This window comes from Phyllobates terribilis, unplaced genomic scaffold (genome assembly GCF_046119375.1).
Source record: "Phyllobates terribilis strain yellow unplaced genomic scaffold, ASM4611937v1 Scaffold_108__1_contigs__length_5656254, whole genome shotgun sequence".
Classification (NCBI taxonomy): Eukaryota; Metazoa; Chordata; class Amphibia; order Anura; family Dendrobatidae; genus Phyllobates; species Phyllobates terribilis.
This window is the reverse complement of record NW_027362868.1, coordinates 2473506-2500184: the sequence shown is the minus strand read 5'-3', so window position 1 is coordinate 2500184 and position 26679 is coordinate 2473506. Positions and strand designations below refer to the sequence as shown.

The 26679-nt window shown below is 45.5% G+C and overlaps 19 non-coding genes and 2 pseudogenes across 19 annotated transcripts; all 21 read right to left on the bottom strand.

Annotated features, from left to right (window-relative positions):
• Positions 1 to 803: 803 nt before the first annotated feature.
• On the bottom strand, positions 804 to 994 carry LOC141199665 (U2 spliceosomal RNA). The gene has a single exon (XR_012271411.1). It is a non-coding gene; the product is annotated as a U2 spliceosomal RNA (small nuclear RNA).
• Positions 995 to 2113: 1119 nt separating this feature from the next.
• On the bottom strand, positions 2114 to 2304 carry LOC141199664 (U2 spliceosomal RNA). The gene has a single exon (XR_012271410.1). It is a non-coding gene; the product is annotated as a U2 spliceosomal RNA (small nuclear RNA).
• A 1120-nt stretch (positions 2305 to 3424) lies between these two features.
• On the bottom strand, positions 3425 to 3615 carry LOC141200455 (U2 spliceosomal RNA). Its single transcript, XR_012272175.1, has one exon. It is a non-coding gene; the product is annotated as a U2 spliceosomal RNA (small nuclear RNA).
• Positions 3616 to 4735: 1120 nt separating this feature from the next.
• Positions 4736 to 4926, bottom strand: LOC141199662 (U2 spliceosomal RNA). Its single transcript, XR_012271409.1, has one exon. It is a non-coding gene; the product is annotated as a U2 spliceosomal RNA (small nuclear RNA).
• Positions 4927 to 6043: 1117 nt separating this feature from the next.
• On the bottom strand, positions 6044 to 6234 carry LOC141199661 (U2 spliceosomal RNA). Its single transcript, XR_012271408.1, has one exon. It is a non-coding gene; the product is annotated as a U2 spliceosomal RNA (small nuclear RNA).
• Positions 6235 to 7354: 1120 nt separating this feature from the next.
• Positions 7355 to 7545, bottom strand: LOC141199660 (U2 spliceosomal RNA). The gene has a single exon (XR_012271407.1). It is a non-coding gene; the product is annotated as a U2 spliceosomal RNA (small nuclear RNA).
• A 1116-nt stretch (positions 7546 to 8661) lies between these two features.
• On the bottom strand, positions 8662 to 8852 carry LOC141199659 (U2 spliceosomal RNA). The gene has a single exon (XR_012271406.1). It is a non-coding gene; the product is annotated as a U2 spliceosomal RNA (small nuclear RNA).
• A 1120-nt stretch (positions 8853 to 9972) lies between these two features.
• On the bottom strand, positions 9973 to 10163 carry LOC141199658 (U2 spliceosomal RNA). The gene has a single exon (XR_012271405.1). It is a non-coding gene; the product is annotated as a U2 spliceosomal RNA (small nuclear RNA).
• A 1119-nt stretch (positions 10164 to 11282) lies between these two features.
• LOC141199656 (U2 spliceosomal RNA) lies at positions 11283 to 11473 on the bottom strand. Its single transcript, XR_012271404.1, has one exon. It is a non-coding gene; the product is annotated as a U2 spliceosomal RNA (small nuclear RNA).
• A 1118-nt stretch (positions 11474 to 12591) lies between these two features.
• On the bottom strand, positions 12592 to 12782 carry LOC141200525 (U2 spliceosomal RNA). The gene has a single exon (XR_012272244.1). It is a non-coding gene; the product is annotated as a U2 spliceosomal RNA (small nuclear RNA).
• A 1125-nt stretch (positions 12783 to 13907) lies between these two features.
• On the bottom strand, positions 13908 to 14089 carry LOC141200805 (U2 spliceosomal RNA). Its single transcript, XR_012272515.1, has one exon. It is a non-coding gene; the product is annotated as a U2 spliceosomal RNA (small nuclear RNA).
• Positions 14090 to 14613: 524 nt separating this feature from the next.
• On the bottom strand, positions 14614 to 14764 carry LOC141200963 (U2 spliceosomal RNA; annotated as a pseudogene).
• A 1119-nt stretch (positions 14765 to 15883) lies between these two features.
• On the bottom strand, positions 15884 to 16074 carry LOC141200344 (U2 spliceosomal RNA). The gene has a single exon (XR_012272067.1). It is a non-coding gene; the product is annotated as a U2 spliceosomal RNA (small nuclear RNA).
• A 1118-nt stretch (positions 16075 to 17192) lies between these two features.
• On the bottom strand, positions 17193 to 17383 carry LOC141199654 (U2 spliceosomal RNA). Its single transcript, XR_012271402.1, has one exon. It is a non-coding gene; the product is annotated as a U2 spliceosomal RNA (small nuclear RNA).
• A 1119-nt stretch (positions 17384 to 18502) lies between these two features.
• LOC141200343 (U2 spliceosomal RNA) lies at positions 18503 to 18693 on the bottom strand. The gene has a single exon (XR_012272066.1). It is a non-coding gene; the product is annotated as a U2 spliceosomal RNA (small nuclear RNA).
• A 1120-nt stretch (positions 18694 to 19813) lies between these two features.
• On the bottom strand, positions 19814 to 20004 carry LOC141199653 (U2 spliceosomal RNA). The gene has a single exon (XR_012271401.1). It is a non-coding gene; the product is annotated as a U2 spliceosomal RNA (small nuclear RNA).
• A 1123-nt stretch (positions 20005 to 21127) lies between these two features.
• Positions 21128 to 21318, bottom strand: LOC141199652 (U2 spliceosomal RNA). The gene has a single exon (XR_012271400.1). It is a non-coding gene; the product is annotated as a U2 spliceosomal RNA (small nuclear RNA).
• A 1124-nt stretch (positions 21319 to 22442) lies between these two features.
• LOC141199651 (U2 spliceosomal RNA) lies at positions 22443 to 22633 on the bottom strand. The gene has a single exon (XR_012271399.1). It is a non-coding gene; the product is annotated as a U2 spliceosomal RNA (small nuclear RNA).
• A 1115-nt stretch (positions 22634 to 23748) lies between these two features.
• Positions 23749 to 23939, bottom strand: LOC141200516 (U2 spliceosomal RNA). The gene has a single exon (XR_012272235.1). It is a non-coding gene; the product is annotated as a U2 spliceosomal RNA (small nuclear RNA).
• A 1120-nt stretch (positions 23940 to 25059) lies between these two features.
• LOC141200811 (U2 spliceosomal RNA) lies at positions 25060 to 25242 on the bottom strand. Its single transcript, XR_012272521.1, has one exon. It is a non-coding gene; the product is annotated as a U2 spliceosomal RNA (small nuclear RNA).
• A 524-nt stretch (positions 25243 to 25766) lies between these two features.
• LOC141200998 (U2 spliceosomal RNA) lies at positions 25767 to 25882 on the bottom strand (annotated as a pseudogene).
• Between the last annotated feature and the right edge of the window lie 797 nt (positions 25883 to 26679).

Here is a 26679-nt window from a genome sequence, read left to right as displayed (position 1 = left end):
ACCTCTCCTGCTGCTGCTGCTGCTGGCTGTCCAGCAGCAGACTGAAGGTGGCTGCTGCTGTGCGCAGGTATATAAAGGCTCAGAGCCTATTATGACACGCGCAGCCAGCGTTCCATTGCCACATTCCGTCTACTGCAGGCGGGATACCTGGATGGCTGAATGTCACTGAGAAGCTCACAGAGACCGCCATAAGCAACAGTTTAAAAGAATGCCACAGACTAATCAACCAAACTTTTTGGGTTGGTTTCTCTTTTATAGTCTGCAGGCATTAAATGAAAGAAGTCAGTGTTCCAGCAGAGGGAGACAACGTTTCAGAAAAGGCATTGTAGCAAACCAAAAAAGAAATTTTAAGCGCAGCAGAGTAACCAGCTCACATACCTGTTAGCTCAGGTGAGTTTAAAAGGCTGCTGTTGATAACAAGGGCATTTGCTAAATAGATGGTGTGTGTGCAACAATATACTGAAAGGTCAATTATATTGTGCAGCTTATCTCACCACCTGTAGTTATTTAGGTGAAAGCTCCAAAATGCTTGCCTAATATGTCTGTTTATCCAAAAGGAAGTATAGAGGGAGAGCTAGATAGATAGCATTGCATTACATTACATTACATGGCAATGCAATGCACAGTTGCTGAAGTTGAACCAAAATGAGCTTGTCATCTGGCTTCTGCAACTTTTAACATGAAAAATCCAATGAGGAGAAGAAAAGCAAAGCCAAAGAGTCCATCTCAAAATCCAACAAACAAGCAGAATGAACAAAAAGCATTGAATTCAATTCTTTCTGATTTTAGAAACTGCATTAAAGAAGGGGTGCACCGGTCCTGGAGATACTGCAATACCAGGTCAATGCGTGGAGTGGACAGAGCAAGCTCTTTTTCCATCTCCCTGTTCTAAAAATCCATTTAATATATGGTCCCCAGATAGGGGACGTATCAGATATTAAACTGATAAGAACAGATACTACACTTGATCTTAGCCAAAAGGCCGAGAAGCGATAACCAGAATTGGTTTCCGACTACGGTGCCACCCAAGGATTCTGAAAAGTCCATTTGTGGAGATGGCCACCTGGACTCCCGTTAAGAAGACATGCTGTCAACCTCTAGATCCCTCACATACCTGCACTTTTCGGCTTGCTGCTGCTGCAATCCACGCGTTTTAGATCTGCATAACTCCACCTCTTTTAGCACAGTACCCTCAACCCCCGGCTGTTCCCACCCGCCTCAACACCGTTGGAAAGGAGGAGAACCAATTAAGGCGGGGGGGGGTGGAACGAGCAGCTGTCTACCCTTAGCAGGAGGGTTGCTGATTAATTACCTCTCCTGCTGCTGCTGCTGCTGGCTGTCCAGCAGCAGACTGAAGGTGGCTGCTGCTGTGCGCAGGTATATAAAGGCTCAGAGCCTATTATGACACGCGCAGCCAGCGTTCCATTGCCACATTCCGTCTACTGCAGGCGGGATACCTGGATGGCTGAATGTCACTGAGAAGCTCACAGAGACCGCCATAAGCAACAGTTTAAAAGAATGCCACAGACTAATCAACCAAACTTTTTGGGTTGGTTTCTCTTTTATAGTCTGCAGGCATTAAATGAAAGAAGTCAGTGTTCCAGCAGAGGGAGACAACGTTTCAGAAAAGGCATTGTAGCAAACCAAAAAAGAAATTTTAAGCGCAGCAGAGTAACCAGCTCACATACCTGTTAGCTCAGGTGAGTTTAAAAGGCTGCTGTTGATAACAAGGGCATTTGCTAAATAGATGGTGTGTGTGCAACAATATACTGAAAGGTCAATTATATTGTGCAGCTTATCTCACCACCTGTAGTTATTTAGGTGAAAGCTCCAAAATGCTTGCCTAATATGTCTGTTTATCCAAAAGGAAGTATAGAGGGAGAGCTAGATAGATAGCATTGCATTACATTACATTACATGGCAATGCAATGCACAGTTGCTGAAGTTGAACCAAAATGAGCTTGTCATCTGGCTTCTGCAACTTTTAACATGAAAAATCCAATGAGGAGAAGAAAAGCAAAGCCAAAGAGTCCATCCCAAAATCCGACAAACAAGCAAAATGAACAAAAAGCATTGAATTCAATTCTTTCTGATTTTAGAAACTGCATTAAAGAAGGGGTGCACCGGTCCTGGAGATACTGCAATACCAGGTCAATGCGTGGAGTGGACAGAGCAAGCTCTTTTTCCATCTCCCTGTTCTAAAAATCCATTTAATATATGGTCCCCAGATAGGGGACGTATCAGATATTAAACTGATAAGAACAGATACTACACTTGATCTTAGCCAAAAGGCCGAGAAGCGATAACCAGAATTGGTTTCCGACTACGGTGCCACCCAAGGATTCTGAAAAGTCCATTTGTGGAGATGGCCACCTGGACTCCCGTTAAGAAGACATGCTGTCAACCTCTAGATCCCTCACATGCCTGCACTTTTCGGCTTGCTGCTGCTGCAATCCACGCGTTTTAGATCTGCATAACTCCACCTCTTTTAGCACAGTACCCTCAACCCCCGGCTGTTCCCACCCGCCTCAACACCGTTGGAAGGGAGGAGAACCAATTAAGGCGGGGGGGGGGGGGAACGAGCAGCTGTCTACCCTTAGCAGGAGGGTTGCTGATTAATTACCTCTCCTGCTGCTGCTGCTGCTGGCTGTCCAGCAGCAGACTGAAGGTGGCTGCTGCTGTGCGCAGGTATATAAAGGCTCAGAGCCTATTATGACACGCGCAGCCAGCGTTCCATTGCCACATTCCGTCTACTGCAGGCGGGATACCTGGATGGCTGAATGTCACTGAGAAGCTCACAGAGACCGCCATAAGCAACAGTTTAAAAGAATGCCACAGACTAATCAACCAAACTTTTTGGGTTGGTTTCTCTTTTATAGTCTGCAGGCATTAAATGAAAGAAGTCAGTGTTCCAGCAGAGGGAGACAACGTTTCAGAAAAGGCATTGTAGCAAACCAAAAAAGAAATTTTAAGCGCAGCAGAGTAACCAGCTCACATACCTGTTAGCTCAGGTGAGTTTAAAAGGCTGCTGTTGATAACAAGGGCATTTGCTAAATAGATGGTGTGTGTGCAACAATATACTGAAAGGTCAATTATATTGTGCAGCTTATCTCACCACCTGTAGTTATTTAGGTGAAAGCTCCAAAATGCTTGCCTAATATGTCTGTTTATCCAAAAGGAAGTATAGAGGGAGAGCTAGATAGATAGCATTGCATTACATTACATTACATGGCAATGCAATGCACAGTTGCTGAAGTTGAACCAAAATGAGCTTGTCATCTGGCTTCTGCAACTTTTAACATGAAAAATCCAATGAGGAGAAGAAAAGCAAAGCCAAAGAGTCCATCCCAAAATCCGACAAACAAGCAAAATGAACAAAAAGCATTGAATTCAATTCTTTCTGATTTTAGAAACTGCATTAAAGAAGGGGTGCACCGGTCCTGGAGATACTGCAATACCAGGTCAATGCGTGGAGTGGACAGAGCAAGCTCTTTTTCCATCTCCCTGTTCTTAAAATCCATTTAATATATGGTCCCCAGATAGGGGACGTATCAGATATTAAACTGATAAGAACAGATACTACACTTGATCTTAGCCAAAAGGCCGAGAAGCGATAACCAGAATTGGTTTCCGACTACGGTGCCACCCAAGGATTCTGAAAAGTCCATTTGTGGAGATGGCCACCTGGACTCCCGTTAAGAAGACATGCTGTCAACCTCTAGATCCCTCACATGCCTGCACTTTTCGGCTTGCTGCTGCTGCAATCCACGCGTTTTAGATCTGCATAACTCCACCTCTTTTAGCACAGTACCCTCAACCCCCGGCTGTTCCCACCCGCCTCAACACCGTTGGAAGGGAGGAGAACCAATTAAGGCGGGGGGGGGGTGGAACGAGCAGCTGTCTACCCTTAGCAGGAGGGTTGCTGATTAATTACCTCTCCTGCTGCTGCTGCTGCTGGCTGTCCAGCAGCAGACTGAAGGTGGCTGCTGCTGTGCGCAGGTATATAAAGGCTCAGAGCCTATTATGACACGCGCAGCCAGCGTTCCATTGCCACATTCCGTCTACTGCAGGCGGGATACCTGGATGGCTGAATGTCACTGAGAAGCTCACAGAGACCGCCATAAGCAACAGTTTAAAAGAATGCCACAGACTAATCAACCAAACTTTTTGGGTTGGTTTCTCTTTTATAGTCTGCAGGCATTAAATGAAAGAAGTCAGTGTTCCAGCAGAGGGAGACAACGTTTCAGAAAAGGCATTGTAGCAAACCAAAAAAGAAATTTTAAGCGCAGCAGAGTAACCAGCTCACATACCTGTTAGCTCAGGTGAGTTTAAAAGGCTGCTGTTGATAACAAGGGCATTTGCTAAATAGATGGTGTGTGTGCAACAATATACTGAAAGGTCAATTATATTGTGCAGCTTATCTCACCACCTGTAGTTATTTAGGTGAAAGCTCCAAAATGCTTGCCTAATATGTCTGTTTATCCAAAAGGAAGTATAGAGGGAGAGCTAGATAGATAGCATTGCATTACATTACATTACATGGCAATGCAATGCACAGTTGCTGAAGTTGAACCAAAATGAGCTTGTGATCTGGCTTCTGCAACTTTTAACATGAAAAATCCAATGAGGAGAAGAAAAGCAAAGCCAAAGAGTCCATCCCAAAATCCGACAAACAAGCAAAATGAACAAAAAGCATTGAATTCAATTCTTTCTGATTTTAGAAACTGCATTAAAGAAGGGGTGCACCGGTCCTGGAGATACTGCAATACCAGGTCAATGCGTGGAGTGGACAGAGCAAGCTCTTTTTCCATCTCCCTGTTCTAAAAATCCATTTAATATATGGTCCCCAGATAGGGGACGTATCAGATATTAAACTGATAAGAACAGATACTACACTTGATCTTAGCCAAAAGGCCGAGAAGCGATAACCAGAATTGGTTTCCGACTACGGTGCCACCCAAGGATTCTGAAAAGTCCATTTGTGGAGATGGCCACCTGGACTCCCGTTAAGAAGACATGCTGTCAACCTCTAGATCCCTCACATGCCTGCACTTTTCGGCTTGCTGCTGCTGCAATCCACGCGTTTTAGATCTGCATAACTCCACCTCTTTTAGCACAGTACCCTCAACCCCCGGCTGTTCCCACCCGCCTCAACACCGTTGGAAGGGAGGAGAACCAATTAAGGCGGGGGGGGGGTGGAACGAGCAGCTGTCTACCCTTAGCAGGAGGGTTGCTGATTAATTACCTCTCCTGCTGCTGCTGCTGGCTGTCCAGCAGCAGACTGAAGGTGGCTGCTGCTGTGCGCAGGTATATAAAGGCTCAGAGCCTATTATGACACGCGCAGCCAGCGTTCCATTGCCACATTCCGTCTACTGCAGGCGGGATACCTGGATGGCTGAATGTCACTGAGAAGCTCACAGAGACCGCCATAAGCAACAGTTTAAAAGAATGCCACAGACTAATCAACCAAACTTTTTGGGTTGGTTTCTCTTTTATAGTCTGCAGGCATTAAATGAAAGAAGTCAGTGTTCCAGCAGAGGGAGACAACATTTCAGAAAAGGCATTGTAGCAAACCAAAAAAGAAATTTTAAGCGCAGCAGAGTAACCAGCTCACATACCTGTTAGCTCAGGTGAGTTTAAAAGGCTGCTGTTGATAACAAGGGCATTTGCTAAATAGATGGTGTGTGTGCAACAATATACTGAAAGGTCAATTATATTGTGCAGCTTATCTCACCACCTGTAGTTATTTAGGTGAAAGCTCCAAAATGCTTGCCTAATATGTCTGTTTATCCAAAAGGAAGTATAGAGGGAGAGCTAGATAGATAGCATTGCATTACATTACATTACATGGCAATGCAATGCACAGTTGCTGAAGTTGAACCAAAATGAGCTTGTCATCTGGCTTCTGCAACTTTTAACATGAAAAATCCAATGAGGAGAAGAAAAGCAAAGCCAAAGAGTCCATCCCAAAATCCGACAAACAAGCAAAATGAACAAAAAGCATTGAATTCAATTCTTTCTGATTTTAGAAACTGCATTAAAGAAGGGGTGCACCGGTCCTGGAGATACTGCAATACCAGGTCAATGCGTGGAGTGGACAGAGCAAGCTCTTTTTCCATCTCCCTGTTCTAAAAATCCATTTAATATATGGTCCCCAGATAGGGGACGTATCAGATATTAAACTGATAAGAACAGATACTACACTTGATCTTAGCCAAAAGGCCGAGAAGCGATAACCAGAATTGGTTTCCGACTACGGTGCCACCCAAGGATTCTGAAAAGTCCATTTGTGGAGATGGCCACCTGGACTCCCGTTAAGAAGACATGCTGTCAACCTCTAGATCCCTCACATGCCTGCACTTTTCGGCTTGCTGCTGCTGCAATCCACGCGTTTTAGATCTGCATAACTCCACCTCTTTTAGCACAGTACCCTCAACCCCCGGCTGTTCCCACCCGCCTCAACACCGTTGGAAGGGAGGAGAACCAATTAAGGCGGGGGGGGGGTGGAACGAGCAGCTGTCTACCCTTAGCAGGAGGGTTGCTGATTAATTACCTCTCCTGCTGCTGCTGCTGCTGGCTGTCCAGCAGCAGACTGAAGGTGGCTGCTGCTGTGCGCAGGTATATAAAGGCTCAGAGCCTATTATGACACGCGCAGCCAGCGTTCCATTGCCACATTCTGTCTACTGCAGGCGGGATACCTGGATGGCTGAATGTCACTGAGAAGCTCACAGAGACCGCCATAAGCAACAGTTTAAAAGAATGCCACAGACTAATCAACCAAACTTTTTGGGTTGGTTTCTCTTTCATAGTCTGCAGGCATTAAATGAAAGAAGTCAGTGTTCCAGCAGAGGGAGACAACGTTTCAGAAAAGGCATTGTAGCAAACCAAACAAGAAATTTTAAGCGCAGCAGAGTAACCAGCTCACATACCTGTTAGCTCAGGTGAGTTTAAAAGGCTGCTGTTGATAACAAGGGCATTTGCTAAATAGATGGTGTGTGTGCAACAATATACTGAAAGGTCAATTATATTGTGCAGCTTATCTCACCACCTGTAGTTATTTAGGTGAAAGCTCCAAAATGCTTGCCTAATATGTCTGTTTATCCAAAAGGAAGTATAGAGGGAGAGCTAGATAGATAGCATTGCATTACATTACATTACATGGCAATGCAATGCACAGTTGCTGAAGTTGAACCAAAATGAGCTTGTCATCTGGCTTCTGCAACTTTTAACATGAAAAATCCAATGAGGAGAAGAAAAGCAAAGCCAAAGAGTCCATCCCAAAATCCGACAAACAAGCAAAATGAACAAAAAGCATTGAATTCAATTCTTTCTGATTTTAGAAACTGCATTAAAGAAGGGGTGCACCGGTCCTGGAGATACTGCAATACCAGGTCAATGCGTGGAGTGGACAGAGCAAGCTCTTTTTCCATCTCCCTGTTCTAAAAATCCATTTAATATATGGTCCCCAGATAGGGGACGTATCAGATATTAAACTGATAAGAACAGATACTACACTTGATCTTAGCCAAAAGGCCGAGAAGCGATAACCAGAATTGGTTTCCGACTACGGTGCCACCCAAGGATTCTGAAAAGTCCATTTGTGGAGATGGCCACCTGGACTCCCGTTAAGAAGACATGCTGTCAACCTCTAGATCCCTCACATGCCTGCACTTTTCGGCTTGCTGCTGCTGCAATCCACGCGTTTTAGATCTGCATAACTCCACCTCTTTTAGCACAGTACCCTCAACCCCCGGCTGTTCCCACCCGCCTCAACACCGTTGGAAGGGAGGAGAACCAATTAAGGCGGGGGGGGGTGGAACGAGCAGCTGTCTACCCTTAGCAGGAGGGTTGCTGATTAATTACCTCTCCTGCTGCTGCTGCTGGCTGTCCAGCAGCAGACTGAAGGTGGCTGCTGCTGTGCGCAGGTATATAAAGGCTCAGAGCCTATTATGACACGCGCAGCCAGCGTTCCATTGCCACATTCCGTCTACTGCAGGCGGGATACCTGGATGGCTGAATGTCACTGAGAAGCTCACAGAGACCGCCATAAGCAACAGTTTAAAAGAATGCCACAGACTAATCAACCAAACTTTTTGGGTTGGTTTCTCTTTTATAGTCTGCAGGCATTAAATGAAAGAAGTCAGTGTTCCAGCAGAGGGAGACAACATTTCAGAAAAGGCATTGTAGCAAACCAAAAAAGAAATTTTAAGCGCAGCAGAGTAACCAGCTCACATACCTGTTAGCTCAGGTGAGTTTAAAAGGCTGCTGTTGATAACAAGGGCATTTGCTAAATAGATGGTGTGTGTGCAACAATATACTGAAAGGTCAATTATATTGTGCAGCTTATCTCACCACCTGTAGTTATTTAGGTGAAAGCTCCAAAATGCTTGCCTAATATGTCTGTTTATCCAAAAGGAAGTATAGAGGGAGAGCTAGATAGATAGCATTGCATTACATTACATTACATGGCAATGCAATGCACAGTTGCTGAAGTTGAACCAAAATGAGCTTGTCATCTGGCTTCTGCAACTTTTAACATGAAAAATCCAATGAGGAGAAGAAAAGCAAAGCCAAAGAGTCCATCCCAAAATCCGACAAACAAGCAAAATGAACAAAAAGCATTGAATTCAATTCTTTCTGATTTTAGAAACTGCATTAAAGAAGGGGTGCACCGGTCCTGGAGATACTGCAATACCAGGTCAATGCGTGGAGTGGACAGAGCAAGCTCTTTTTCCATCTCCCTGTTCTAAAAATCCATTTAATATATGGTCCCCAGATAGGGGACGTATCAGATATTAAACTGATAAGAACAGATACTACACTTGATCTTAGCCAAAAGGCCGAGAAGCGATAACCAGAATTGGTTTCCGACTACGGTGCCACCCAAGGATTCTGAAAAGTCCATTTGTGGAGATGGCCACCTGGACTCCCGTTAAGAAGACATGCTGTCAACCTCTAGATCCCTCACATGCCTGCACTTTTCGGCTTGCTGCTGCTGCAATCCACGCGTTTTAGATCTGCATAACTCCACCTCTTTTAGCACAGTACCCTCAACCCCCGGCTGTTCCCACCCGCCTCAACACCGTTGGAAGGGAGGAGAACCAATTAAGGCGGGGGGGGGGTGGAACGAGCAGCTGTCTACCCTTAGCAGGAGGGTTGCTGATTAATTACCTCTCCTGCTGCTGCTGCTGCTGGCTGTCCAGCAGCAGACTGAAGGTGGCTGCTGCTGTGCGCAGGTATATAAAGGCTCAGAGCCTATTATGACACGCGCAGCCAGCGTTCCATTGCCACATTCTGTCTACTGCAGGCGGGATACCTGGATGGCTGAATGTCACTGAGAAGCTCACAGAGACCGCCATAAGCAACAGTTTAAAAGAATGCCACAGACTAATCAACCAAACTTTTTGGGTTGGTTTCTCTTTCATAGTCTGCAGGCATTAAATGAAAGAAGTCAGTGTTCCAGCAGAGGGAGACAACGTTTCAGAAAAGGCATTGTAGCAAACCAAACAAGAAATTTTAAGCGCAGCAGAGTAACCAGCTCACATACCTGTTAGCTCAGGTGAGTTTAAAAGGCTGCTGTTGATAACAAGGGCATTTGCTAAATAGATGGTGTGTGTGCAACAATATACTGAAAGGTCAATTATATTGTGCAGCTTATCTCACCACCTGTAGCTATTTAGGTGAAAGCTCCAAAATGCTTGCCTAATATGTCTGTTTATCCAAAAGGAAGTATAGAGGGAGAGCTAGATAGATAGCATTGCATTACATTACATTACATGGCAATGCAATGCACAGTTGCTGAAGTTGAACCAAAATGAGCTTGTCATCTGGCTTCTGCAACTTTTAACATGAAAAATCCAATGAGGAGAAGAAAAGCAAAGCCAAAGAGTCCATCCCAAAATCCGACAAACAAGCAAAATGAACAAAAAGCATTGAATTCAATTCTTTCTGATTTTAGAAACTGCATTAAAGAAGGGGTGCACCGGTCCTGGAGATACTGCAATACCAGGTCAATGCGTGGAGTGGACAGAGCAAGCTCTTTTTCCATCTCCCTGTTCTAAAAATCCATTTAATATATGGTCCCCAGATAGGGGACGTATCAGATATTAAACTGATAAGAACAGATACTACACTTGATCTTAGCCAAAAGGCCGAGAAGCGATAACCAGAATTGGTTTCCGACTACGGTGCCACCCAAGGATTCTGAAAAGTCCATTTGTGGAGATGGCCACCTGGACTCCCGTTAAGAAGACATGCTGTCAACCTCTAGATCCCTCACATGCCTGCACTTTTCGGCTTGCTGCTGCTGCAATCCACGCGTTTTAGATCTGCATAACTCCACCTCTTTTAGCACAGTACCCTCAACCCCCGGCTGTTCCCACCCGCCTCAACACCGTTGGAAGGGAGGAGAACCAATTAAGGCGGGGGGGGGTGGAACGAGCAGCTGTCTACCCTTAGCAGGAGGGTTGCTGATTAATTACCTCTCCTGCTGCTGCTGCTGCTGGCTGTCCAGCAGCAGACTGAAGGTGGCTGCTGCTGTGCGCAGGTATATAAAGGCTCAGAGCCTATTATGACACGCGCAGCCAGCGTTCCATTGCCACATTCCGTCTACTGCAGGCGGGATACCTGGATGGCTGAATGTCACTGAGAAGCTCACAGAGACCGCCATAAGCAACAGTTTAAAAGAATGCCACAGACTAATCAACCAAACTTTTTGGGTTGGTTTCTCTTTTATAGTCTGCAGGCATTAAATGAAAGAAGTCAGTGTTCCAGCAGAGGGAGACAACATTTCAGAAAAGGCATTGTAGCAAACCAAAAAAGAAATTTTAAGCGCAGCAGAGTAACCAGCTCACATACCTGTTAGCTCAGGTGAGTTTAAAAGGCTGCTGTTGATAACAAGGGCATTTGCTAAATAGATGGTGTGTGTGCAACAATATACTGAAAGGTCAATTATATTGTGCAGCTTATCTCACCACCTGTAGTTATTTAGGTGAAAGCTCCAAAATGCTTGCCTAATATGTCTGTTTATCCAAAAGGAAGTATAGAGGGAGAGCTAGATAGATAGCATTGCATTACATTACATTACATGGCAATGCAATGCACAGTTGCTGAAGTTGAACCAAAATGAGCTTGTCATCTGGCTTCTGCAACTTTTAACATGAAAAATCCAATGAGGAGAAGAAAAGCAAAGCCAAAGAGTCCATCCCAAAATCCGACAAACAAGCAAAATGAACAAAAAGCATTGAATTCAATTCTTTCTGATTTTAGAAACTGCATTAAAGAAGGGGTGCACCGGTCCTGGAGATACTGCAATACCAGGTCAATGCGTGGAGTGGACAGAGCAAGCTCTTTTTCCATCTCCCTGTTCTAAAAATCCATTTAATATATGGTCCCCAGATAGGGGACGTATCAGATATTAAACTGATAAGAACAGATACTACACTTGATCTTAGCCAAAAGGCCGAGAAGCGATAACCAGAATTGGTTTCCGACTACGGTGCCACCCAAGGATTCTGAAAAGTCCATTTGTGGAGATGGCCACCTGGACTCCCGTTAAGAAGACATGCTGTCAACCTCTAGATCCCTCACATGCCTGCACTTTTCGGCTTGCTGCTGCTGCAATCCACGCGTTTTAGATCTGCATAACTCCACCTCTTTTAGCACAGTACCCTCAACCCCCGGCTGTTCCCACCCGCCTCAACACCGTTGGAAGGGAGGAGAACCAATTAAGGCGGGGGGGGGGGTGGAACGAGCAGCTGTCTACCCTTAGCAGGAGGGTTGCTGATTAATTACCTCTCCTGCTGCTGCTGCTGGCTGTCCAGCAGCAGACTGAAGGTGGCTGCTGCTGTGCGCAGGTATATAAAGGCTCAGAGCCTATTATGACACGCGCAGCCAGCGTTCCATTGCCACATTCTGTCTACTGCAGGCGGGATACCTGGATGGCTGAATGTCACTGAGAAGCTCACAGAGACCGCCATAAGCAACAGTTTAAAAGAATGCCACAGACTAATCAACCAAACTTTTTGGGTTGGTTTCTCTTTCATAGTCTGCAGGCATTAAATGAAAGAAGTCAGTGTTCCAGCAGAGGGAGACAACGTTTCAGAAAAGGCATTGTAGCAAACCAAACAAGAAATTTTAAGCGCAGCAGAGTAACCAGCTCACATACCTGTTAGCTCAGGTGAGTTTAAAAGGCTGCTGTTGATAACAAGGGCATTTGCTAAATAGATGGTGTGTGTGCAACAATATACTGAAAGGTCAATTATATTGTGCAGCTTATCTCACCACCTGTAGTTATTTAGGTGAAAGCTCCAAAATGCTTGCCTAATATGTCTGTTTATCCAAAAGGAAGTATAGAGGGAGAGCTAGATAGATAGCATTGCATTACATTACATTACATGGCAATGCAATGCACAGTTGCTGAAGTTGAACCAAAATGAGCTTGTCATCTGGCTTCTGCAACTTTTAACATGAAAAATCCAATGAGGAGAAGAAAAGCAAAGCCAAAGAGTCCATCCCAAAATCCGACAAACAAGCAAAATGAACAAAAAGCATTGAATTCAATTCTTTCTGATTTTAGAAACTGCATTAAAGAAGGGGTGCACCGGTCCTGGAGATACTGCAATACCAGGTCAATGCGTGGAGTGGACAGAGCAAGCTTTTTTTCCATCTCCCTGTTCTAAAAATCCATTTAATATATGGTCCCCAGATAGGGGACGTATCAGATATTAAACTGATAAGAACAGATACTACACTTGATCTTAGCCAAAAGGCCGAGAAGCGATAACCAGAATTGGTTTCCGACTACGGTGCCACCCAAGGATTCTGAAAAGTCCATTTGTGGAGATGGCCACCTGGACTCCCGTTAAGAAGACATGCTGTCAACCTCTAGATCCCTCACATGCCTGCACTTTTCGGCTTGCTGCTGCTGCAATCCACGCGTTTTAGATCTGCATAACTCCACCTCTTTTAGCACAGTACCCTCAACCCCCGGCTGTTCCCACCCGCCTCAACACCGTTGGAAGGGAGGAGAACCAATTAAGGCGGGGGGGGGGGGGGGTGGAACGAGCAGCTGTCTACCCTTAGGAGGAGGGTTGCTGATTAATTACCTCTCCTGCTGCTGCTGCTGCTGGCTGTCCAGCAGCAGACTGAAGGTGGCTGCTGCTGTGCGCAGGTATATAAAGGCTCAGAGCCTATTATGACACGCGCAGCCAGCGTTCCATTGCCACATTCCGTCTACTGCAGTCGGGATACCTGGATGGCTGAATGTCACTGAGAAGCTCACAGAGACCGCCATAAGCAACAGTTTAAAAGAATGCCACAGACTAATCAACCAAACTTTTTGGGTTGGTTTCTCTTTTATAGTCTGCAGGCATTAAATGAAAGAAGTCAGTGTTCCAGCAGAGGGAGACAACGTTTCAGAAAAGGCATTGTAGCAAACCAAAAAAGAAATTTTAAGCGCAGCAGAGTAACCAGCTCACATACCTGTTAGCTCAGGTGAGTTTAAAAGGCTGCTGTTGATAACAAGGGCATTTGCTAAATAGATGGTGTGTGTGCAACAATATACTGAAAGGTCAATTATATTGTGCAGCTTATCTCACCACCTGTAGTTATTTAGGTGAAAGCTCCAAAATGCTTGCCTAATATGTCTGTTTATCCAAAAGGAAGTATAGAGGGAGAGCTAGATAGATAGCATTGCATTACATTACATTACATGGCAATGCAATGCACAGTTGCTGAAGTTGAACCAAAATGAGCTTGTCATCTGGCTTCTGCAACTTTTAACATGAAAAATCCAATGAGGAGAAGAAAAGCAAAGCCAAAGAGTCCATCCCAAAATCCGACAAACAAGCAAAATGAACAAAAAGCATTGAATTCAATTCTTTCTGATTTTAGAAACTGCATTAAAGAAGGGGTGCACCGGTCCTGGAGATACTGCAATACCAGGTCAATGCGTGGAGTGGACAGAGCAAGCTCTTTTTCCATCTCCCTGTTCTAAAAATCCATTTAATATATGGTCCCCAGATAGGGGACGTATCAGATATTAAACTGATAAGAACAGATTTTTTGATTGAAGCTGCATCCAAGGCACTGAAAAATGTGACCGAAGTCACACCAAAACAGCGCACGAGGCGAGGATTCATGTGGACCCTTCCCGGAGGAGAGGGTCCCCAATAAACCATCCCCATCCCTCCGAGCCAGAAGGCCACAGCGAAGGTCAGGGATCTCCGATGCTCTCCCTAGCCGAAGCCGGAGAAGAGCCGTTTTCGTGCTCCCAGCTTCCATCTAGGCTGCCACCCTAGTGGAGCTGGAGCCTGTGTTGGTTTCTCAGCCCAAAGCTGACCGGACCTCCGACCGGGTTTATAAAAATTCCCCTTCCTAGCCCGGAGGCCAGGAATAGGGGGGGTTGCTCAGAAAGTATGATTGGCAAAGGTGCGGCGTGCTACGAAGCCAAGTCTTTCTGGGGTTCCCAGTCCCAGTAAGCTTGGACTCCCACCAGGGCGCCTACTCCTGGGGCACATTGCTCCAAAGCCCTCACACTTACCCAGCCTAGTGACTTCGATCCTGGAGGGCCATGTTTTCCATCAGATAGCTCTATGAGCCACCTGGCGTACTAACAAGTGCACCAAACCAGTGTGTAATATGCATCAATTTACTAGGGCAGCCCAAGGACAAAACTGCCTTTTCAAAAGATACTACACTTGATCTTAGCCAAAAGGCCGAACAGATACTACACTTGATCTTAGCCAAAAGGCCGAGAAGCGATAACCAGAATTGGTTTCCGACTACGGTGCCACCCAAGGATTCTGAAAAGTCCATTTGTGGAGATGGCCACCTGGACTCCCGTTAAGAAGACATGCTGTCAACCTCTAGATCCCTCACATGCCTGCACTTTTCGGCTTGCTGCTGCTGCAATCCACGCGTTTTAGATCTGCATAACTCCACCTCTTTTAGCACAGTACCCTCAACCCCCGGCTGTTCCCACCCGCCTCAACACCGTTGGAAGGGAGGAGAACCAATTAAGGCGGGGGGGGGGGGTGGAACGAGCAGCTGTCTACCCTTAGCAGGAGGGTTGCTGATTAATTACCTCTCCTGCTGCTGCTGCTGGCTGTCCAGCAGCAGACTGAAGGTGGCTGCTGCTGTGCGCAGGTATATAAAGGCTCAGAGCCTATTATGACACGCGCAGCCAGCGTTCCATTGCCACATTCCGTCTACTGCAGGCGGGATACCTGGATGGCTGAATGTCACTGAGAAGCTCACAGAGACCGCCATAAGCAACAGTTTAAAAGAATGCCACAGACTAATCAACTAGACTTTTTGGGTTGGTTTCTCTTTTATAGTCTGCAGGCATTAAATGAAAGAAGTCAGTGTTCCAGCAGAGGGAGACAACGTTTCACAAAAGGCATTGTAGCAAACCAAAAAAGAAATTTTAAGCGCAGCAGAGTAACCAGCTCACATACCTGTTAGCTCAGGTGAGTTTAAAAGGCTGCTGTTGATAACAAGGGCATTTGCTAAATAGATGGTGTGTGTGCAACAATATACTGAAAGGTCAATTATATTGTGCAGCTTATCTCACCACCTGTAGTTATTTAGGTGAAAGCTCCAAAATGCTTGCCTAATATGTCTGTTTATCCAAAAGGAAGTATAGAGGGAGAGCTAGATAGATAGCATTGCATTACATTACATTACATGGCAATGCAATGCACAGTTGCTGAAGTTGAACCAAAATGAGCTTGTCATCTGGCTTCTGCAACTTTTAACATGAAAAATCCAATGAGGAGAAGAAAAGCAAAGCCAAAGAGTCCATCCCAAAATCCGACAAACAAGCAAAATGAACAAAAAGCATTGAATTCAATTCTTTCTGATTTTAGAAACTGCATTAAAGAAGGGGTGCACCGGTCCTGGAGATACTGCAATACCAGGTCAATGCGTGGAGTGGACAGAGCAAGCTCTTTTTCCATCTCCCTGTTCTAAAAATCCATTTAATATATGGTCCCCAGATAGGGGACGTATCAGATATTAAACTGATAAGAACAGATACTACACTTGATCTTAGCCAAAAGGCTGAGAAGCGATAACCAGAATTGGTTTCCGACTACGGTGCCACCCAAGGATTCTGAAAAGTCCATTTGTGGAGATGGCCACCTGGACTCCCGTTAAGAAGACATGCTGTCAACCTCTAGATCCCTCACATGCCTGCACTTTTCGGCTTGCTGCTGCTGCAATCCACGCATTTTAGATCTGCATAACTCCACCTCTTTTAGCACAGTACCCTCAACCCCCGGCTGTTCCCACCCGCCTCAACACCGTTGGAAGGGAGGAGAACCAATTAAGGCGGGGGGCGTGGAACGAGCAGCTGTCTACCCTTAGCAGGAGGGTTGCTGATTAATTACCTCTCCTGCTGCTGCTGCTGCTGGCTGTCCAGCAGCAGACTGAAGGTGGCTGCTGCTGTGCGCAGGTATATAAAGGCTCAGAGCCTATTATGACACGCGCAGCCAGCGTTCCATTGCCACATTCCGTCTACTGCAGGCGGGATACCTGGATGGCTGAATGTCACTGAGAAGCTCACAGAGACCGCCATAAGCAACAGTTTAAAAGAATGCCACAGACTAATCAACCAAACTTTTTGGGTTGGTTTCTCTTTTATAGTCTGCAGGCATTAAATGAAAGAAGTCAGTGTTCCAGCAGAGGGAGACAACGTTTCAGAAAAGGCATTGTAGCAAACCAAAAAAGAAATTTTAAGCGCAGCAGAGTAACCAGCTCACATACCTGTTAGCTCAGGTGAGTTTAAAAGGCTGCTGTTGATAACAAGGGCATTTGCTAAATAGATGGTGTGTGTGCAACAATATACTGAAAGGTCAATTATATTGTGCAGCTTATCTCACCACCTGTAGTTATTTAGGTGAAAGCTCCAAAATGCTTGCCTAATATGTCTGTTTATCCAAAAGGAAGTATAGAGGGAGAGCTAGATAGATAGCATTGCATTACATTACATTACATGGCAATGCAATGCACAGTTGCTGAAGTTGAACCAAAATGAGCTTGTCATCTGGCTTCTGCAACTTTTAACATGAAAAATCCAATGAGGAGAAGAAAAGCAAAGCCAAAGAGTCCATCCCAAAATCCGACAAACAAGCAAAATGAACAAAAAGCATTGAATTCAATTCTTTCTGATTTTAGAAACTGCATTAAAGAAGGGGTGCACCGGTCCTGGAGATACTGCAATACCAGGTCAATGCGTGGAGTGGACAGAGCAAGCTCTTTTTCCATCTCCCTGTTCTAAAAATCCATTTAATATATGGTCCCCAGATAGGGGACGTATCAGATATTAAACTGATAAGAACAGATACTACACTTGATCTTAGCCAAAAGGCCGAGAAGCGATAACCAGAATTGGTTTCCGACTACGGTGCCACCCAAGGATTCTGAAAAGTCCATTTGTGGAGATGGCCACCTGGACTCCCGTTAAGAAGACATGCTGTCAACCTCTAGATCCCTCACATGCCTGCACTTTTCGGCTTGCTGCTGCTGCAATCCACGCGTTTTAGATCTGCATAACTCCACCTCTTTTAGCACAGTACCCTCAACCCCCGGCTGTTCCCACCCGCCTCAACACCGTTGGAAGGGAGGAGAACCAATTAAGGCGGGGGGGGGTGGAACGATCAGCTGTCTACCCTTAGCAGGAGGGTTGCTGATTAATTACCTCTCCTGCTGCTGCTGCTGCTGGCTGTCCAGCAGCAGACTGAAGGTGGTTGCTGCTTTGCGCAGGTATATAAAGGCTCAGAGCCTATTATGACACGCGCAGCCAGCGTTCCATTGCCACTTTCCGTCTACTGCAGGCGGGATACCTGGATGGCTGAATGTCACTGAGAAGCTCACAGAGACCGCCATAAGCAACAGTTTAAAAGAATGCCACAGACTAATCAACCAAACTTTTTGGGTTGGTTTCTCTTTTATAGTCTGCAGGCATTAAATGAAAGAAGTCAGTGTTCCAGCAGAGGGAGACAACGTTTCAGAAAAGGCATTGTAGCAAACCAAAAAAGAAATTTTAAGCGCAGCAGAGTAACCAGCTCACATACCTGTTAGCTCAGGTGAGTTTAAAAGGCTGCTGTTGATAACAAGGGCATTTGCTAAATAGATGGTGTGTGTGCAACAATATACTGAAAGGTCAATTATATTGTGCAGCTTATCTCACCACCTGTAGTTATTTAGGTGAAAGCTCCAAAATGCTTGCCTAATATGTCTGTTTATCCAAAAGGAAGTATAGAGGGAGAGCTAGATAGATAGCATTGCATTACATTACATTACATGGCAATGCAATGCACAGTTGCTGAAGTTGAACCAAAATGAGCTTGTCATCTGGCTTCTGCAACTTTTAACATGAAAAATCCAATGAGGAGAAGAAAAGCAAAGCCAAAGAGTCCATCCCAAAATCCGACAAACAAGCAAAATGAACAAAAAGCATTGAATTCAATTCTTTCTGATTTTAGAAACTGCATTAAAGAAGGGGTGCACCGGTCCTGGAGATACTGCAATACCAGGTCAATGCGTGGAGTGGACAGAGCAAGCTCTTTTTCCATCTCCCTGTTCTAAAAATCCATTTAATATATGGTCCCCAGATAGGGGACGTATCAGATATTAAACTGATAAGAACAGATACTACACTTGATCTTAGCCAAAAGGCTGAGAAGCGATAACCAGAATTGGTTTCCGACTACGGTGCCACCCAAGGATTCTGAAAAGTCCATTTGTGGAGATGGCCACCTGGACTCCCGTTAAGAAGACATGCTGTCAACCTCTAGATCCCTCACATGCCTGCACTTTTCGGCTTGCTGCTGCTGCAATCCACGCGTTTTAGATCTGCATAACTCCACCTCTTTTAGCACAGTACCCTCAACCCCCGGCTGTTCCCACCCGCCTCAACACCGTTGGAAGGGAGGAGAACCAATTAAGGCGGGGGGGGGGTGGAACGAGCAGCTGTCTACCCTTAGCAGGAGGGTTGCTGATTAATTACCTCTCCTGCTGCTGCTGCTGCTGGCTGTCCAGCAGCAGACTGAAGGTGGCTGCTGCTGTGCGCAGGTATATAAAGGCTCAGAGCCTATTATGACACGCGCAGCCATCGTTCCATTGCCACATTCCGTCTACTGCAGGCGGGATACCTGGATGGCTGAATGTCACTGAGAAGCTCACAGAGACCGCCATAAGCAGCAGTTTAAAAGAATGCCACAGACTAATCAACCAAACTTTTTGGGTTGGTTTCTCTTTTATAGTCTGCAGGCATTAAATGAAAGAAGTCAGTGTTCCAGCAGAAGGAGACAACGTTTCAGAAAAGGCATTGTAGCAAACCAAAAAAGAAATTTTAAGCGCAGCAGAGTAAAAAGCTCACATACCTGTTAGCTCAGGTGAGTTTAAAAGGCTGCTGTTGATAACAAGGGCATTTGCTAAATAGATGGTGTGTGTGCAACAATATACTGAAAGGTCAATTATATTGTGCAGCTTATCTCACCACCTGTAGTTATTTAGGTGAAAGCTCCAAAATGCTTGCCTAATATGTCTGTTTATCCAAAAGGAAGTATAGAGGGAGAGCTAGATAGATAGCATTGCATTACATTACATTACATGGCAATGCAATGCACAGTTGCTGAAGTTGAACCAAAATGAGCTTGTCATCTGGCTTCTGCAACTTTTAACATGAAAAATCCAATGAGGAGAAGAAAAGCAAAGCCAAAGAGTCCATCCCAAAATCCGACAAACAAGCAAAATGAACAAAAAGCATTGAATTCAATTCTTTCTGATTTTAGAAACTGCATTAAAGAAGGGGTGCACCGGTCCTGGAGATACTGCAATACCAGGTCAATGCGTGGAGTGGACAGAGCAAGCTCTTTTTCCATCTCCCTGTTCTAAAAATCCATTTAATATATGGTCCCCAGATAGGGGACGTATCAGATATTAAACTGATAAGAACAGATACTACACTTGATCTTAGCCAAAAGGCCGAGAAGCGATAACCAGAATTGGTTTCCGACTACGGTGCCACCCAAGGATTCTGAAAAGTCCATTTGTGGAGATGGCCACCTGGACTCCCGTTAAGAAGACATGCTGTCAACCTCTAGATCCCTCACATGCCTGCACTTTTCGGCTTGCTGCTGCTGCAATCCACGCGTTTTAGATCTGCATAACTCCACCTCTTTTAGCACAGTACCCTCAACCCCCGGCTGTTCCCACCCGCCTCAACACCGTTGGAAGGGAGGAGAACCAATTAAGGCGGGGGGGGGGGGGTGGAACGAGCAGCTGTCTACCCTTAGCAGGAGGGTTGCTGATTAATTACCTCTCCTGCTGCTGCTGCTGCTGGCTGTCCAGCAGCAGACTGAAGGTGGCTGCTGCTGTGCGCAGGTATATAAAGGCTCAGAGCCTATTATGACACGCGCAGCCAGCGTTCCATTGCCACATTCCGTCTACTGCAGGCGGGATACCTGGATGGCTGAATGTCACTGAGAAGCTCACAGAGACCGCCATAAGCAACAGTTTAAAAGAATGCCACAGACTAATCAACCAAACTTTTTGGGTTGGTTTCTCTTTTATAGTCTGCAGGCATTAAATGAAAGAAGTCAGTGTTCCAGCAGAGGGAGACAACGTTTCAGAAAAGGCATTGTAGCAAACCAAAAAAGAAATTTTAAGCGCAGCAGAGTAACCAGCTCACATACCTGTTAGCTCAGGTGAGTTTAAAAGGCTGCTGTTGATAACAAGGGCATTTGCTAAATAGATGGTGTGTGTGCAACAATATACTGAAAGGTCAATTATATTGTGCAGCTTATCTCACCACCTGTAGTTATTTAGGTGAAAGCTCCAAAATGCTTGCCTAATATGTCTGTTTATCCAAAAGGAAGTATAGAGGGAGAGCTAGATAGATAGCATTGCATTACATTACATTACATGGCAATGCAATGCACAGTTGCTGAAGTTGAACCAAAATGAGCTTGTCATCTGGCTTCTGCAACTTTTAACATGAAAAATCCAATGAGGAGAAGAAAAGCAAAGCCAAAGAGTCCATCCCAAAATCCGACAAACAAGCAAAATGAACAAAAAGCATTGAATTCAATTCTTTCTGATTTTAGAAACTGCATTAAAGAAGGGGTGCACCGGTCCTGGAGATACTGCAATACCAGGTCAATGCGTGGAGTGGACAGAGCAAGCTCTTTTTCCATCTCCCTGTTCTAAAAATCCATTTAATATATGGTCCCCAGATAGGGGACGTATCAGATATTAAACTGATAAGAACAGATACTACACTTGATCTTAGCCAAAAGGCCGAGAAGCGATAACCAGAATTGGTTTCCGACTACGGTGCCACCCAAGGATTCTGAAAAGTCCATTTGTGGAGATGGCCACCTGGACTCCCGTTAAGAAGACATGCTGTCAACCTCTAGATCCCTCACATGCCTGCACTTTTCGGCTTGCTGCTGCTGCAATCCACGCGTTTTAGATCTGCATAACTCCACCTCTTTTAGCACAGTACCCTCAACCCCCGGCTGTTCCCACCCGCCTCAACACCGTTGGAAGGGAGGAGAACCAATTAAGGCGAGGGGGGGGGGGGTGGAACGAGCAGCTGTCTACCCTTAGCAGGAGGGTTGCTGATTAATTACCTCTCCTGCTGCTGCTGCTGCTGGCTGTCCAGCAGCAGACTGAAGGTGGCTGCTGCTGTGCGCAGGTATATAAAGGCTCAGAGCCTATTATGACACGCGCAGCCAGCGTTCCATTGCCACATTCCGTCTACTGCAGGCGGGATACCTGGATGGCTGAATGTCACTGAGAAGCTCACAGAGACCGCCATAAGCAACAGTTTAAAAGAATGCCACAGACTAATCAACCAAACTTTTTGGGTTGGTTTCTCTTTTATAGTCTGCAGGCATTAAATGAAAGAAGTCAGTGTTCCAGCAGAGGGAGACAACGTTTCAGAAAAGGCATTGTAGCAAACCAAAAAAGAAATTTTAAGCGCAGCAGAGTAACCAGCTCACATACCTGTTAGCTCAGGTGAGTTTAAAAGGCTGCTGTTGATAACAAGGGCATTTGCTAAATAGATGGTGTGTGTGCAACAATATACTGAAAGGTCAATTATATTGTGCAGCTTATCTCACCACCTGTAGTTATTTAGGTGAAAGCTCCAAAATGCTTGCCTAATATGTCTGTTTATCCAAAAGGAAGTATAGAGGGAGAGCTAGATAGATAGCATTGCATTACATTACATTACATGGCAATGCAATGCACAGTTGCTGAAGTTGAACCAAAATGAGCTTGTCATCTGGCTTCTGCAACTTTTAACATGAAAAATCCAATGAGGAGAAGAAAAGCAAAGCCAAAGAGTCCATCCCAAAATCCGACAAACAAGCAAAATGAACAAAAAGCATTGAATTCAATTCTTTCTGATTTTAGAAACTGCATTAAAGAAGGGGTGCACCGGTCCTGGAGATACTGCAATACCAGGTCAATGCGTGGAGTGGACAGAGCAAGCTCTTTTTCCATCTCCCTGTTCTAAAAATCCATTTAATATATGGTCCCCAGATAGGGGACGTATCAGATATTAAACTGATAAGAACAGATACTACACTTGATCTTAGCCAAAAGGCCGAGAAGCGATAACCAGAATTGGTTTCCGACTACGGTGCCACCCAAGGATTCTGAAAAGTCCATTTGTGGAGATGGCCACCTGGACTCCCGTTAAGAAGACATGCTGTCAACCTCTAGATCCCTCACATGCCTGCACTTTTCGGCTTGCTGCTGCTGCAATCCACGCGTTTTAGATCTGCATAACTCCACCTCTTTTAGCACAGTACCCTCAACCCCCGGCTGTTCCCACCCGCCTCAACACCGTTGGAAGGGAGGAGAACCAATTAAGGCGGGGGGGGGGGTGGAACGAGCAGCTGTCTACCCTTAGCAGGAGGGTTGCTGATTAATTACCTCTCCTGCTGCTGCTGGCTGTCCAGCAGCAGACTGAAGGTGGCTGCTGCTGTGCGCAGGTATATAAAGGCTCAGAGCCTATTATGACACGCGCAGCCAGCGTTCCATTGCCACATTCCGTCTACTGCAGGCGGGATACCTGGATGGCTGAATGTCACTGAGAAGCTCACAGAGACCGCCATAAGCAACAGTTTAAAAGAATGCCACAGACTAATCAACCAAACTTTTTGGGTTGGTTTCTCTTTTATAGTCTGCAGGCATTAAATGAAAGAAGTCAGTGTTCCAGCAGAGGGAGACAACGTTTCAGAAAAGGCATTGTAGCAAACCAAAAAAGAAATTTTAAGCGCAGCAGAGTAACCAGCTCACATACCTGTTAGCTCAGGTGAGTTTAAAAGGCTGCTGTTGATAACAAGGGCATTTGCTAAATAGATGGTGTGTGTGCAACAATATACTGAAAGGTCAATTATATTGTGCAGCTTATCTCACCACCTGTAGTTATTTAGGTGAAAGCTCCAAAATGCTTGCCTAATATGTCTGTTTATCCAAAAGGAAGTATAGAGGGAGAGCTAGATAGATAGCATTGCATTACATTACATTACATGGCAATGCAATGCACAGTTGCTGAAGTTGAACCAAAATGAGCTTGTCATCTGGCTTCTGCAACTTTTAACATGAAAAATCCAATGAGGAGAAGAAAAGCAAAGCCAAAGAGTCCATCCCAAAATCCGACAAACAAGCAAAATGAACAAAAAGCATTGAATTCAATTCTTTCTGATTTTAGAAACTGCATTAAAGAAGGGGTGCACCGGTCCTGGAGATACTGCAATACCAGGTCAATGCGTGGAGTGGACAGAGCAAGCTCTTTTTCCATCTCCCTGTTCTAAAAATCCATTTAATATATGGTCCCCAGATAGGGGACGTATCAGATATTAAACTGATAAGAACAGATACTACACTTGATCTTAGCCAAAAGGCCGAGAACCGATAACCAGAATTGGTTTCCGACTACGGTGCCACCCAAGGATTCTGAAAAGTCCATTTGTGGAGATGGCCACCTGGACTCCCGTTAAGAAGACATGCTGTCAACCTCTAGATCCCTCACATGCCTGCACTTTTCGGCTTGCTGCTGCTGCAATCCATGCGTTTTAGATCTGCATAACTCCACCTCTTTTAGCACAGTACCCTCAACCCCCGGCTGTTCCCACCCGCCTCAACACCGTTGGAAGGGAGGAGAACCAATTAAGGCGGGGGGGGGGTGGAACGAGCAGCTGTCTACCCTTAGCAGGAGGGTTGCTGATTAATTACCTCTCCTGCTGCTGCTGCTGCTGGCTGTCCAGCAGCAGACTGAAGGTGGTTGCTGCTGTGCGCAGGTATATAAAGGCTCAGAGCCTATTATGACACGCGCAGCCAGCGTTCCATTGCCACATTCCGTCTACTGCAGGCGGGATACCTGGATGGCTGAATGTCACTGAGAAGCTCACAGAGACCGCCATAAGCAACAGTTTAAAAGAATGCCACAGACTAATCAACCAAACTTTTTGGGTTGGTTTCTCTTTTATAGTCTGCAGGCATTAAATGAAAGAAGTCAGTGTTCCAGCAGAGGGAGACAACGTTTCAGAAAAGGCATTGTAGCAAACCAAAAAAGAAATTTTAAGCGCAGCAGAGTAACCAGCTCACATACCTGTTAGCTCAGGTGAGTTTAAAAGGCTGCTGTTGATAACAAGGGCATTTGCTAAATAGATGGTGTGTGTGCAACAATATACTGAAAGGTCAATTATATTGTGCAGCTTATCTCACCACCTGTAGTTATTTAGGTGAAAGCTCCAAAATGCTTGCCTAATATGTCTGTTTATCCAAAAGGAAGTATAGAGGGAGAGCTAGATAGATAGCTTTGCATTACATTACATTACATGGCAATGCAATGCACAGTTGCTGAAGTTGAACCAAAATGAGCTTGTCATCTGGCTTCTGCAACTTTTAACATGAAAAATCCAATGAGGAGAAGAAAAGCAAAGCCAAAGAGTCCATCCCAAAATCCGACAAACAAGCAAAATGAACAAAAAGCATTGAATTCAATTCTTTCTGATTTTAGAAACTGCATTAAAGAAGGGGTGCACCGGTCCTGGAGATACTGCAATACCAGGTCAATGCGTGGAGTGGACAGAGCAAGCTCTTTTTCCATCTCCCTGTTCTAAAAATCCATTTAATATATGGTCCCCAGATAGGGGACGTATCAGATATTAAACTGATAAGAACAGATTTTTTTGATTGAAGCTGCATCCAAGGCACTGAAAAATGTGACCGAAGTCACACCAAAACAGCGCACGAGGCGAGGATTCATGTGGACCCTTCCCGGAGGAGAGGGTCCCCAATAAACCATCCCCTTCCCTCCGAGCCAGAAGGCCACAGCGAGGGTCAGGGATCTCCGATGCTCTCCCTAGCCGAAGCCGGAGAAGAGCCGTTTTCGTGCTCCCAGCTTCCATCTAGGCTGCCACCCTAGTGGAGCTGGAGCCTGTGTTGGTTTCTCAGCCCAAAGCTGACCGGACCTCCGACCGGGTTTATAAAAATTCCCCTTCCTAGCCCAGAGGCCAGGAATAGGGGGGGTTGCTCAGAAAGTATGATTGGCAAAGGTGCGGCGTGCTACGAAGCCAAATCTTTCTGGGGTTCCCAGTCCCAGTAAGCTTGGACTCCCACCAGGGCGCCTACTCCTGGGGCACATTGCTCCAAAGCCCTCACACTTACCCAGCCTAGTGACTTCGATCCTGGAGGGCCATGTTTTCCATCAGATAACTCTATGAGCCACCTGGCGTACTAACAAGTGCACCAAACCAGTGTGTAATATGCATCAATTTACTAGGGCAGCCCAAGGACAAAACTGCCTTTTCAAAAGATACTACACTTGATCTTAGCCAAAAGGCCGAGAAGCGATAACCAGAATTGGTTTCCGACTACGGTGCCACCCAAGGATTCTGAAAAGTCCATTTGTGGAGATGGCCACCTGGACTCCCGTTAAGAAGACATGCTGTCAACCTCTAGATCCCTCACATGCCTGCACTTTTCGGCTTGCTGCTGCTGCAATCCACGCGTTTTAGATCTGCATAACTCCACCTCTTTTAGCACAGTACCCTCAACCCCCGGCTGTTCCCACCCGCCTCAACACCGTTGGAAGGGAGGAGAACCAATTAAGGCGGGGGGGGGGGTGGAACGAGCAGCTGTCTACCCTTAGCAGGAGGGTTGCTGATTAATTACCTCTCCTGCTGCTGCTGCTGCTGGCTGTCCAGCAGCAGACTGAAGGTGGCTGCTGCTGTGCGCAGGTATATAAAGGCTCAGAGCCTATTATGACACGCGCAGCCAGCGTTCCATTGCCACATTCCGTCTACTGCAGGCGGGATACCTGGATGGCTGAATGTCACTGAGAAGCTCACAGAGACCGCCATAAGCAACAGTTTAAAAGAATGCCACAGACTAATCAACCAAACTTTTTGGGTTGGTTTCTCTTTTATAGTCTGCAGGCATTAAATGAAAGAAGTCAGTGTTCCAGCAGAGGGAGACAACGTTTCAGAAAAGGCATTGTAGCAAACCAAAAAAGAAATTTTAAGCGCAGCAGAGTAACCAGCTCACATACCTGTTAGCTCAGGTGAGTTTAAAAGGCTGCTGTTGATAACAAGGGCATTTGCTAAATAGATGGTGTGTGTGCAACAATATACTGAAAGGTCAATTATATTG